The sequence below is a fragment of the Ammospiza caudacuta genome, chromosome 7 (genome assembly GCF_027887145.1).
Source record: "Ammospiza caudacuta isolate bAmmCau1 chromosome 7, bAmmCau1.pri, whole genome shotgun sequence".
NCBI classification, from domain to species: domain Eukaryota; kingdom Metazoa; phylum Chordata; class Aves; order Passeriformes; family Passerellidae; genus Ammospiza; species Ammospiza caudacuta.
The window spans coordinates 33111105-33123231 of record NC_080599.1 but is presented as its reverse complement, the minus strand read 5'-3'; the positions used below and the strand labels follow the sequence as shown (position 1 = coordinate 33123231).

Below are 12127 nucleotides of genomic sequence, written 5' to 3'. Positions count from 1 at the left end.
CAATACACTAGAAAGCAGAATGGAAAGCTTATGTGGGACAGCAATACCAGTTTGTCCTTGCTGTGCAAAGCAAATGCACTACCCAAATAGCAAAACACTAAGGAATTCCTTATTTTGATATATGGATTTGAATGAAGAATGTGCATTTTTAGTTTACTTTTTGTTGTCAGGGTGTCTGCCCAGTTCTGATGCTAACCTATCCAAGCTGAGAAATAAGCTGGGTTATTAAGATGGATGTTACTACTACAAAAGTTGTATTAAATGGAAAACATCTTGGGAAATGAGAAATCCTTTTCCATTGATAAGCAGCTTAATTCTGGAGGGAATATAAATTCTGTTAATCTTCTTCCCACTTCTAATCCATGTCAGAACAGTTACCTGGAGGCATGCTCTGCTCACCTAATTTCCCTTTTGCTGGTATCTCTTTCTGCATAGGGCACTAAAGTCACTACATCTTTTTGGCTGTGTCACTAGGTTGAAATCTACTCTCCTTCTCAGTCCTCAAATCGTTTGTGTTGTTTAACCTTTCTTAAATATCTTATTTTCTTCAGGTATCTTGAGTGGCACTGCTGGAAAGCGTTTTTTTCTTAATTTCTTTTGAATAAGTGGGAAAATAAAACACTTGTTATTTTGAATCTGTAAATGAGTTCTTAGTAACTTCCTAAGGCATCATGTATTGTATTCTGGTTTTATTCTATGAATGTCCAATATAGCATAAGCTACATGAAGTTCAAATGTAATTGAAAAAATTGTTTCATTATGTAGAATGAATGAGATTTAAAAATCAAATGCATAGCTTGCTGGTGACGAATTCTTAGTGTCTAATAATATTTTTCATTACAATCTGGCAAAATGTTGTGTCTATTCGGTTACGTCAGCAAACAAATAGACAACAGGTTAGTTGGGGTGTTCCTCTGCTGTTTTGCTTATTTGCAGTGAATCCCAATTGTCACTTTTTGCTTCATTTCTGTGATTTGAGAAATCTAAAGAATACATTGCTGCCAGCTAAGGTGCTTTCTTAACTGACTCCTCACCCTCTGATTTTCTCCTGGATTATACCATGATGTCTGTCTCCATGGACTGCTCTGCTCAGTCCTGTCACACCGTGTGCATTTTCTCTTTTGACTTTGCAGCCACTGTGCAGTTGTTCTCTAGTTAAATCTCTGTGTGCATATTTGAGGCTATAAGGCAGCCTTTTGGGGATCTTTGTTTCAGCTGGGTGTTCCTGTTCCATGGAAGGGATGTGTAACTGCTTCCATGAAGAGGGTGACTGTTTTCATGTATCAGCTTCAGTGAAATTGTTGCCTAGCTGCTCCCAGAAATGTTTCACTGTGATCATGCCACCAGGCATCCCCAGAATAGTCACCAGAGGCAACATCACCTTCTCCAGCTGGAGCACCAACTACCACATCATTATAGGATGGTTGCTTCTTTGTAGGAGAACATACTCCAAAATGCTTTGGATGTTTATGAAGGCATATTCCTGATCCTGCCACTCTCCAAGGTTAGGAGGACAGAAGATGGAAGACAGGAGTTAGTATCAGTGGGAGCTTTTTAAAGGTACCAGGAACCAAAAAGGAAAAAAAAAATCTGAAGGCCTTTGCCTTTCTGTGCCTGAGGCAGCTTTTGGTGAGTGCCTTGGGGAACAGTGGCACAGCCAAGAGGACAGAGCAATAGAACTGGTCTGGACCATAGCTGCATGTCAGAGCTGTAGTCTTCCAGCTAATGTGTGTAGCCAGGGACTCCTGTAAATACAACATGCACTTCATCAGAGTCAGGACTCCTGGGGATCCCTGGGATTTTCAAGACACACAGGTATTGTCCTTACATTCCTACCTGAACATGATTTTTACTGTTTCTAGCTTGGAGATGCATACAATCAGCCTGAAGTCTGACAAACTATTTCATAACTGGATGGAAGCTGAGAAGACTGGAACCCAGGAGGAAAAATCTAATACTGCATCATTTCATAAACAGCTGCAGGAATGAAGCCTGGTCTACACATCAGTGTCCCTGAAGATTTTCTCATACTTGAGTTATTTAAAAGTGACCTCCCTTTTACAGGTTTTCTGGTGTTTTAACTTAATCTTTGAGGCTTTTTCTTGGCTGGAACACTTTGGAAATACTATCTTCCTCCCCTAGGTAGCCACTTATCTCTCTTCATGCAACTTGAAGGAACTCCTGTACAACTGAGACTTCCTTTGGTATATTTGTTTGAAGTCAACCAGCACATTCAATATTTACTAGAGGAATGACAGATATTGCATCATTAATGTTTATGCTTTACCTAATTACCTCTGGGAATATGATGTAAATAGTCTTCCTTCTAAGAAATCTGCAGAAACGGTATTTTTTACTACAAATGCAGTAACCTCTGGCTCAGTTAATCCATTCCATATTTAATGAACTTTGAAAAAGGTGAAGAAAGCAATACTTTAAGTGAGAAGATGGATCAGAGTTTCAAGTGTCCATCTATACATATCAAATCTCCTTTCAGCTTTTAACTTTATCGGCAAAGTCTAACATAAACAGATGGGAGAAGACAAAAGGAACATGGACCTATCCAAAGGCACAAAACAAGATTGCCTGGGTGATCCTGGGTGTAATTATCAAAGCTTTAACTAATCAGGGTTTTTGTTGTTGCTGTTGCCTCTGCTGGAAAGTTGCTCATCATTTCCTGTCTTTCTGGTTTTTCATAATGACTTAATGTTCTTGTCAAATTCATGGAATTTGAGCCAGTAGCGTGGTTTTATTTGTTAGACTGGAAGGAAAAGGAACTTAAAGAGTAAGTGACAATTTTTTTTTTTACTTTTTACTTTTTTTTTTTTTTTTTTTTTTTTTTTTTAATCCTGTAGGAGTTCTCAGTTGTTAACAAACATGCCAGAAGAGGGAATGCAGACTGCTCTCTATTCTGGCTGGGCTGCCTGCATTGCTGTCTTCCTTTTCAGCTAATGCAGCTTGACTGTTTCTGGGCTATAAGCAAAGGCCTGTGGGCTGTGCCAGGCAGCTCTCCCAGCTCCTCAGGACTGGCTCAGTACCGCAGCACAGTGATGCCCTGTGTGGGGGCATTGCACTGTGATGCATGGACTAAAGGCCACACCACTGAGATGCTGTGAAGGTGATGGCAAAATACAGGTGCAGAGCAAAAAAAAATTCTCTTTCTGTTCTCTGTTCCAAGCTGGTGTACCACTTTTGGTAGCTGGCACTGCTGCATGTTTCCTCAGTGTCAGCCTGGAGGAGTTGTATCTCTCTGGCATACAGTGCTGTTGTCAGGGCTGAGCTGAAGTTCCATGAATAGCATGAGCTGGCACAAGCTGATGCTCTGCTGAGGGAGGTGGCTCTGCTGGCCTCCCCTCCCTGCTCCCCTCCCTGCAGATATTCCTGCAGCTGTGCAGAAAGGCTCGGGGAGGCTGAAGCAGCTCTGGGCGGGGGCCCAGGCGCTCGCACGCTCCCCATTCATCCTGCACGTCCTGGTGCATCCATGGCACAGCTCTGGGCTGGGCTGCACCCCTCCCTGTCACACTGGGGCACAGAGGCCACTGACTGTCCTGCTGACACTTTGGGTGGAGCTCTGTTGATGGCAATGAGGGAGTTTAGCTGCATGGATACAGACTGTTCTTTGCAATATATGAATATGAAAATTAACTCCAGTATCATATCCTTGTTTTTTTAAATTTTGATAAGCTGCCTGTGGCTAGTTGCTCATCCTTGGATGCACAGAAGTGTTTTTTTTTTAATTCCTGCATCTCCTCTTTGCTGCACCAAAAAGTAAATAAGTAACAGAAATATGAGAGCATTTGAAAACCTGTTTCATGAAGTGCTATTCCTTGTTTTGTGTTCCATCCAAACATCTTTGTACATTCAAGTTTCACTTGAAACAGGAGGAACACAAACACTGAACAGTAACCCCAATGTCACCTGAGTTTGACACCTGATGTCTAAGGAGAAGCTGCAGACTTTACTCACTAATAACCAGTGTCAGGACCTGAGATCTTCTTGATAAAGCTGAGAAACAAGCACTTCCAGGGTTGAAACCATACCAGATTTTCTACTTGTAAGAATCCACTTATTTTTAAATCAGGCTTCCTCCAGTATGTTGGAGCAGATTCTCTCTGAAGAAAAAGAGCAAAAAGCTCTCCTGGAAGGATTGCTTTTGTTATATACAGAGGCCCAATTTTTGCACATGCTATGTGATATTTTACTCCGAAAGTTCTCTGCATAACCTCTGTTTCAGAGTAAGTCCTAGTCAGCAGAACTGATTTCTTAATGAAAATGAATGGTCAGATTTCCTCTTGCTTGTATGCCCCAAATCAATTGTGCCCCTTTCTCCTCAGAACTGCAGGCTTCATCTCTTTGTATATAATCATTGCCTTTTACCTAATCATTCTTTTATTATTGCTGGATGGAAGCATGGACATAAAGCTCCTAAACTCTCTATTCAGACTCCATTCAAACTAAAAATGGATCTGGTTTACAAGATAAAATCACAGAGAAGTTATATTTTATGCTGAGATAATTTTGTACTGCTTTGTTTCAGAGTCTGCTCTTGACATCTAGGCTTCCTGTTACCCTAGCAAAGGTCTTACAGCATGTCTTTGTTCTTCATTCTTCTTTTCACAAACTAAAATAGCCTGGTGGTGTAGACACTGTCAGCATTACCTTTGTTCCTTCTTTATACTTGTATTTTACACAATAATCTCCAGGAAACAATCCTATTCCTGGAAATTCATCGCATTCCATGCAGTTGTGTGGCCTCTCTGATGGTGTTTTTCAGCTGCTTTAAGTGATTCAGTGGGACTTCAATTTGTGTTTGAGATTCCTGGAAGGTTTGTCATATACAATGCTCTAAAACCACAGTACAGCAGATGAAGGCAGGCAAAGAAAAATGCACAATTCTGTCTCTTAAATTATTATTGACCAGTCTATAGGGGAAGTTGTTTGAAACATTGAGTTTTAAATGTCTTAAGTGTAGGTACATAATCAGCCTCTTGCTGAAAAAAGAGTCAACATACCACATCCATTTCAACCAACAACTAGACCAAAACAGCTTGCATGGATATTTCATCCCCTTGTATTTGTGCTATAGTAAACAACCTTATCTCTTATCTCAGCTGCATGAGGGCTTGTTTGATATATGTATATGAAAATATCTGCAGCCTTAATTCTGAATAGCGTGGTAGTTGTTTATATTGATAGAAAGTTTTGGCAATGCAGCCTGGACTGCTTGTACAAGTCTGCAAATCACATCCACCAGAAACATTTCCAGTTGTGACAAGGGAAGACTGGAGCCCTCAGACTATCATTTTTACTTGTGTGAAGGGCTTACAGCCAGAACATGGAGGATACAAAAGCACTTAAAGAGAAGAAAAGAAATAATGATACAGAGATAATGATTAAAGAAATGATAGAGACTTTTAAATGTGAAGTCACTGACTTGGCTGAATTTGGTGTAGTCCCAGGAGAGACCAAATCACTGACAATCGAGAAAGGGTGAGAATAAAAATGAAAATATCAGGTGCATGCTCTGTGTATGAGGCCTGAATAAGCATGACATTGGACTGACAATTAGTGGAGGCCACAGATTGCTATTATTTATGTCCCCTCATCACAAAAGCTTATTCCAGACAGTGTTCCCAAACATTGCAATGAAATACATGGTCTTTTTGGCTGTTCCCCCACTGCAGTAGAGGGAAGTAGCCAGAGCTGAAATTGTAAACTATCCCAAAGCTTTTTTTGGTGGGATGTTTTTCCAATAGTTGGATTCAATTTGATTCCTAGTGAACTGCAGGGAGCAAATACATGACTGAAAAACAACAGTGGAAGAAAGCCTTTTAACCATGAGCACTGAAATCGAGTCAAGTCTAAATAGAGCAGACAGAATTGCAGCGGGTCAGAAGCATTGCACGGTGAGTCACTGACGGAAATGCAGGAAGCTCAGTGCAGGATCCTCACAGCAATGCAGGAAGCTCAGTGCAGGATCCTCACGGAAATGCAGGAAGCCAGTGCAGGATCCTCACAGCAATGCAGGAAGCCAGTGCAGGATCCTCACGGCAATGCAGGAAGCCAGTGCAGGATCCTCACGGAAATGCAGGAAGCCAGTGCAGGATCCTCATGGAAATGCAGGAAGCCAGTGCAGGATCCTCATGGAAATGCAGGAAGCCAGTGCAGGATCCTCACTGCCTTCCGCGGGCGGGAGCGGAGCTGATGTGGATCTGTGTCACGGACAAGCAGCAGCACACGAAGCCGTTGATCCCTGCGTGGGCCTTGTCCTGTGACGCAGGCACTGCTGGGAGCTGCTGCTGCCATCCATTGCCCTCCTGAGTGAGAGAACAACTCCAGGCCCAAAGGAGGCTGGTGTGCCTCATTCCCCACACCTGCCCTGATGGCACAGCATGGCCTGCAGATTGTGCCTTCACTGACACCAGGACGTGCTCTCACTGCTGACTGACTCAATGATGCTTAGCACTGTAAATCCAAAAATACTATTAGTTTGATCTAAACAGCCTCTACTGTCTTAGGAATCTCACAACTCTTACAGCTACTGAGCTTGTACAGAAGCCACCAACACATTTTGTTCCTTATCAGCTATGTCTCTATCAGATAACCCCCTGTGCAGGTAAGTTGTGGACTAGCTCATCCCCAATCCCCTGAGACTTCCTCTCCTGCTAATCAAGAGGAATTTCAGGGAATCATTTAGATGTGTGGTGTTTTTTCAATGTTGTTCTGTTCCAGCAATTAGCACAAAACATTGTTTAGTTTAGGCAGCCAAGACTGCTGCTATGTTTTAGTGCTTTCTAATTTTGAGAATCTATTCTAATCCTGACCCTTTCCCAGCTAACAAGCATACCATATGTCTGATTGCTCAGGTTCCCATGCAAAGTAGGAAATTAAAAATTCCAGATGATTAACAAACATTTCTTCTTGTTTATTTTGAGATTACTGTTTTAAAATACCATGAAAATATTTAGAGACTTCTTTCTCAAACATTTACTTTATAATTTAGATGTGTAAAAGATATTTTCGTTAAGAATGTGCTGTTTGTGCTTTTTAGAATATGATTTATTGGCACTGGTTTGCTACCAGTAAAAAATATACAGTTAACTGTTTAAAGACAGTGGACAAAAGGGTAGGTGATTCCATGGTAGAATTTCAGAGGAGGCATAGACATTCTAAGCTAGTTTAATGCCAGTGAAAGACTTGAATCCTCTTCAAAACATTCAAGCCCAAAGCCTGATGCAAGTTGGAGCACCATCAACAGCCTGTTATCTCTGCAGGATGTCAGCCAGGGGAGCAGGTCATGTAACCAGTGACTCCATCCAGTACAGCACGGAGCCAGGGTAGCTCAGGAGAGGTCGTTGCTCTGGCAAGTAGAGACTTCCCTAAAAGTAGAGCTTCTTTGTACTAATGTAGAGATTCTCTGCATGATTTTGGTTATGAGCAGACTAATTCAGTGAGAGGCAAAAAGCTGTTGAGAAAACCAAACACTTGAGTGAGGGGAAGAGATGGTTCCCATGAAGAAGAAAGCCTATGTGTATGTCTGATCCAGCTACAGCATTTCAGTAGAGAACATTAGAGGTGGAAGACTGGGAGGCAGCCCTGGGGCATCCTCAGCTGCCACCTGAGGACAGCAAGCCTACTGCTTGATTCTTGTCCTAATATCCTCCACCAGAAGTGTTTGTCCTTGCCACAGCTTGTTTATTGAATCACACCTGTAAATGTGCATTGGTAGTAATAAATGCCTCTGTTATTTTGAAAGTAGCAGTTGATAATTATATAGTGCTTGCTCTGCGCTCGAGCTGCTCAGAGCATCCCTCCTGCCTCATGTGAGCTACCCCCACTTGTTGCATCACATCTAAAATTATGTAAGATGCTGTATCCTGTGAAGTGCAGGGCTCAGTAGCTCAGAGCTGCAAGAGCTGGACCAGGCAGAGCTGCACAGCTCCTCATGAAGATGTTTTCAGACAGGTCACTGATCAGAGAGATCACTTAATGATGATCACAAGTGTTACAGAGGTAAAGCAGCCTTCACATCCAGGAGCTCCAGTTCAGCCAAATAAAAATGGAAGCTAGTTCTATTTCTTTTGGTATGTCTTTAGCTCTGTATTTTCTCAACAATATGTGGGGACAGCACAGCTGTCAATAGCTCTAGAGGTCTAGAAACATCTACTTGGGCCAAATTCTTCCCTGAGGTAGTTGTGCTGCCTTCATTGTAATCATACCAGTGATGAATGTGGCTCTTCTTCACTTAGGAACAACAAAAGAGCTCATGAGATTAAACATTCTTTCAGTGCTTTCCTTCTGATTAAAGCAAGTTTTAGTACTTAGAAAATGCTGTGGGCTTAAAAAATGGCTGTATTCTTCATCCTGCTCTGAAGTTTTGCTTCAGTGTCCCAGACTCAGCCCATAGCATCCATGCAATTTATTTTAGAAGCACTGTATTCCCAGTGCACTGCTATTCTTTAAACATCTGGTGCCCTTAAAAGTAGTATTTCAAAAACACTAATCTGGGGAGAGAAGGGTTAAAATGTGAAACTAGAGAAGAACAAACTGGGGAAAAGAAATTCTGACAGAAACTTCAAGCAGCTAAGAAGTACTGGAGCTGTCAAATCATGCATTTTGGATCTGAGCTGAATCAAATCACAGAAGTGCTTTTTCAGTGCTTCGTCTGAAAGCAATTTAGCATTTCTATGTTAGCAGATTATGCTGTTTTCAACAGTTGTTGGAGAGATGACTGATGAAAAGCATTTTCATTGTGGGTGTGCTTCCAAGTACAGACAGAGCTGTGGCACTCAAACCCCGGTTTCTTACCCTGATCTCTCCTGAGGCTGTGGGTAAAGGGTCTGTCAAGCTCTGTGCAGCACTATTCCCTCAGACCCAGCTTCAGTGTGGCTCTTGGGACCCCAGACTTCAGTGTATGGGATGGCTTTGTGGTTTTTCAGGGTACATCCTCAAATCATGAAGGGATTAGAAAGGGGGAAAAAACTCCACAGAACTCTGAGCAGGAATCAGCAGAAGATGGGGGCTGTATCCTGGCAGTTGGTGCCAGGACTTCAGGATTAGGCATCCTGAACCTGCATCACACGTGAGAATCAGCCCATGGCTCCATGAACAGAGGATAACTGCAATGTAAGCACTGGCAGTGCAATCTGTCCCTGTGTTAACTGAGTTTGGAGGCTGGTCTGTGATAGTTTTGACTCGAGTGCAAATCAAACTCTGCCCCTGGTTCTGTCACAGTGTAAGTGCTGCAAGGTAGCACTCAGTAGCAACAATGACACTTTGAGAACCTCTAAGTTATGAATGACAGAATAAGCCAATTGACAGTGAAAGGCAAATGTACTGAGTAATGACATTTCATATGTGATCTGTCCCACATTCCTCTGGAGTCAATGAAAAAGAGGCAACAGTGAAATCAAAGCATGTCAAAAACTTGTAGTCATACACATGGTTGAATCCAGTTACTGTTGCCTACCATTTTAATAAAAGAAATACTGCAAAGTTACTTCAGATTTCATTGGCCTAGATGGTCTTAAAATAATGCAGGAATTTGCAAATAAATTATTTTTCTGCAGACAGCAGAATTTTTCCACTAGAGCAAAGGTATTTGGAGCCCTAGTTGCGTGTTTACTACCAAAGTGTATTTTTGGGCCTTCTTCCACCAGAACTGCAGTAAGCCTCCATCTCCAAACTCAGCAGCTATATTTATCCATGGACCATGTTTTCTGCTGCAGTATCAGTGACCTTGCCTGTAATTATTCTTCACAGGGGAAGCTTAGCTCAGTCCTCCAAGTACTGCAGTAACTCTGAACAAAAATAACCCCAAAGTTCACAACAGGAAACGTTAACAATGGCAGGATTACTGGCCACCATGTCACCGTAAAATAAACGAGCAACTGAGAGGGAGTTCAGGGAAAAGCAGCACCGCACTTAAGTAACAGGAGGGACTGACTTATGAGGAAAGATTAAATGAGCTAAGCAATGATGAAAGGGTGAATGGAACAACTGCCTCCAAATGTTTGAAAGAAGAAACCATCCAGGACAGGGAGGGATTCTCTAAGCTGCTGCCAGGAGTTAACAGTAATGGAAAGAAACCAATAAAATGAACACAGCAGTCACCATAACTATTTCTTGAGCTCAGAAAAAGAAACCCAGTGCTTTTGTCAGTATGGAAACCTTGCTCGTTTGTCCTGTTTTATTTCTTAGCCGTATCCCAAAAAGCATTGGGGGGAACATTTAAAATTATGTAATGGTGTAATATTGCTGAAACGTTTTAGGCTGGCAGCTCTGAAGGACTGTGAGGGAGCTGTGCTGACATCCTCTTCCAGCTCCTGTCACACTCAGACCCTCATTTCTTGAGGTGCCTCAGAAAGCCTTGAGGTTTCAGCTGAGAAAAGCAGCTCTGCACAACAAAGCACTTAAGCAAACACTTCAGGCAAATGAGGAATCAAACTCCCACAGCTATAAATCACATTGATGATTCCCAAATGAGGAACCTGAGTCTGCCCTCAGCAGTCCCTGTAGCAGACGGTCACAAAGTACACCAAGTCAGAATTCCCCACAGCTATCCCTGGCAGACCTTTGGTTCACATTCTGATGTAGTTAATATTTTTGCAGCAAAACAGCTGTGAGGCATCATGTTGTGTTTGTTTTCATTAACTCCTCCCCAGTGGGCTTATATATTTGTATTTCCTTGTTTACATATTTGTAGTGTCCCGAGGGGGATACACACACTACCCCTAAGGTTAAGGGCAAGTTATTGGAGGGCAAGTACTTCCCTCTGATGCAGAATTTGTCCTGTCTCTTTGCTCTGCCAGAGATGTAAATCTTTCTGGAAATATTAGACTGAAGTCCCTTTAAACATGTGGTTTCTTTCAGCAGCAGTTTTCAGACTGCGCTTTTTGAATTGCTGGGCCAGAAGTTTGTGTTTCCAATTGTCACTCTCTGAGACACTATTCCATTGTTAATGCAGTCCCAGGCGCTTTACAGCCTGGTCTCTTTATAGTCGTTCCACGGCCCTGCGTGCTGAGGTCCAGATCCTTCCATCACAATTTGTGCTGTCATTCTCCCGACGCGGCGCGAAGCCGCCCGCCCGCCCGCGCGGGGACGGCGCCTCGCGGCTCCCCCGCCCGCCGCTGCTTCCCACGGCACCGACCGCGCTCCGTGCGGGCCATGGAGCAGCCCCGGCCCGGCCCGTCCGTGCCGCTCCCCCAGCCCCCGCCTCGCCGCTCCTCCGGCGGGGATGCGGCGGGCGCGCCCGGAGGTACCCGCGGCTCCCGGCTCCCGTTACGGGCGGCTCCGGGGCAGCGGGCGGAGCGCGGCCGTCCCTCCCAGCGCCGCCGCCGGGCCCGCGGGGCTGCCGGGCACGGCCCGACCGGCGCCCCCCGGCACCCGCCGCGTGCGTCAGACCGGAGACGTGGCCCCGCGGCCGCGGGGGCGGAGCGGCGGCGGGCGGAGCGCGGCTGCGGGCGGCCTCCCGGCCCGGCCCTGCCCGCCGCACTGAGCCCCGCACCGCGCCGCGGGATGTTCGCGGTGCCGCCCGGCCGCTGCCGCCCGTGATCCCGAGCCGCACGCCCGGCCGAGCACCAGGTAAGCGCTGCCGCGCCCGGCTGCCTCTCCCGGGGCGCTCCGCTGCCCGCGCCGGGGACGGGGCATCGCCACGGGGAGGGGGCCCCGGGGGGCCGCGCGGGAACGGAGCCGCCCCGCCGGGCTCGGCGCTGCGCCCCCGCGGGGAGAAGAGACGGGGCCGGGCCCGGCCCGCGGCAGCCGGGGCCCGCCTTTGCCCGCCGGCGGCACCGGCGGTGCCGCTTCCGAACCGGGGCAGTGCCCGAGGAGCCAAACTTTATCTGGGATCGCCGTGGGCTCCTCTCCCGCGGAGGAGCGGCCGCGGAGCCCCCCACGCCCCATCCATCCCACCGCATCCCCGGCCGGGCGGGGCAGCCCCGGGGGTTCCCGGCACGGCGGCGGCCCGGAGCCAAGCGGGGCTTCCCGGGAGCGGGGCCGCCGAGGGGCTCTGGTGGGAAACGGTCGCCGTGGAGACGGGCGGCTTGGGAAAGCCTTCGGGCAGAAGGGCTCGGGGAAAGCTCGCGGCCTCATTTTCCGCGATAATAAGCCCCAGAGCAGCCCGCATTAC

The 12127-nt window shown here is 45.7% G+C and overlaps 1 protein-coding gene across 2 annotated transcripts in view; it reads left to right on the top strand.

Annotated features, from left to right (window-relative positions):
* The first annotated feature begins 11517 nt into the window (after positions 1–11517).
* LRRC8C (leucine rich repeat containing 8 VRAC subunit C) overlaps positions 11518–12127 on the top strand; it is a 38361-nt gene continuing 37751 nt past the window's right edge. For both annotated transcript variants that reach the window (XM_058808436.1, XM_058808435.1), the window contains exon 1: positions 11518–11583. The gene's annotated coding sequence lies outside the window, so the exon portion shown is untranslated. The remainder of the gene's footprint in view (positions 11584–12127) is intronic.